Source organism: Macaca thibetana, chromosome 1, assembly GCF_024542745.1.
Source record: "Macaca thibetana thibetana isolate TM-01 chromosome 1, ASM2454274v1, whole genome shotgun sequence".
Classification (NCBI taxonomy): Eukaryota; Metazoa; Chordata; class Mammalia; order Primates; family Cercopithecidae; genus Macaca; species Macaca thibetana.
In genome coordinates, this window is record NC_065578.1 from 62,479,353 (window position 1) to 62,480,645 (window position 1,293).

General features: G+C 42.6%; 1 non-coding gene across 1 annotated transcript; it reads right to left on the minus strand.

Moving 5' to 3' along the window:
* Positions 1-283: 283 nt before the first annotated feature.
* Positions 284-345, minus strand: LOC126944963 (U7 small nuclear RNA). The gene has a single exon (XR_007722247.1). It is a non-coding gene; the product is annotated as a U7 small nuclear RNA (small nuclear RNA).
* Between the last annotated feature and the right edge of the window lie 948 nt (positions 346-1,293).

Genomic DNA, 1,293 nt, shown 5'->3' on the forward strand with positions numbered 1-1,293 from the left:
CACAATCTCGGCTCATTGCAACCTCTGACTCACGGGTTCAAGCCATTCTCCTGCCTCAACCTCCTGAGTAGCTGGGATTACAGGCACGCGCCACCACACCCAGCTAATTTTTTCTGTATTTTTAGTAGAGACTGGGTTTCACCATGTTGGCTAGAATGGTCTCGATCTCCTGACCTCATGATCCGCCTGCCTCGGCCTCCCAAAGTGCTGGGATTACAGGCGTAAACCACCGCGCCCGGCTGATATTTTTTTCTTAACAAAATTAATTTGTGTTGAGGGGAGAGGGGGCTTTCTGGCAAAAACCAGAAAGCCTGCTAGACAAATTCTAAAAGAGCTGTAGTACTAATAAAATGAGTTTCAAATTATTTTCATGTCACTTTAAAATTTGATTTTTTTGTGGGCTGGGGGGGCGGGGGGCCGATCACGGTGGCTCACACCTGTAATCCCAGCACATTGGGAGGCTAAGGCAGGTGGATCACGAGTTCAAGACCAGCCTGGTCAACATAGCGAAACCCCATCTCTATTAAAAATACAAAAAATTAGCCAAGCGTGGTGGCACACAGCTGTAATCCTAGCTACTCAGTAGGCTAAGGCAGGAGAATTGCTTGAACCCAGGAGGCGGAGGTTGCAGTGAACTGAGATCACAGGTGCCACTGCACTCCAGCCTGGGCGACAGAGCAAAACTCTGTCTCAGAAAAAACAAACAAACAAACAAAAAACATCAATGTCTGATATAAAAAATGTACTGGATGAGATTAATGGAAGGTTAGACATTGCAGAAACAAAACAAAAAACAAAATGGTGACCTTGAAAACATATCACTAGAAACTATCCAAATATAAACACAAAGAGAAAAATATGCAAAAATAAAAAATAAATAAAACAAGAATTAATGAAAGACAGGAAAGAGAGAAGCAAGGGAGAGAGGGAGGGAGGAAAGGAAGGAATATCAGTATCCTGCAAAACAACTTCAAATGGTCTAGTATACCTATAACTGGAATTACCAAAAACAACATGTGAGACAAAAAAAAATTTGAAGAAATATGACTGAAAGTTTTCCAAACTTGTTGAAAACTATAAACCCACAGATCCAAGAATTTCAATATACCCTAAGCACATAAAAGCAAACGATAACGGCCAGGCGCAGTGGCTTACGCCTGTAATCCCAGCACTTTGGGAGGCCGAGGCAGGCAGATCATGAGGTCAGGAGTTCAAGACCAGCCCGACAACATGATGAAACCCCGTCTCTACTAAAAAAAAAAAAAAAAAAAAAATTAGCCAGGCATGGTGGTC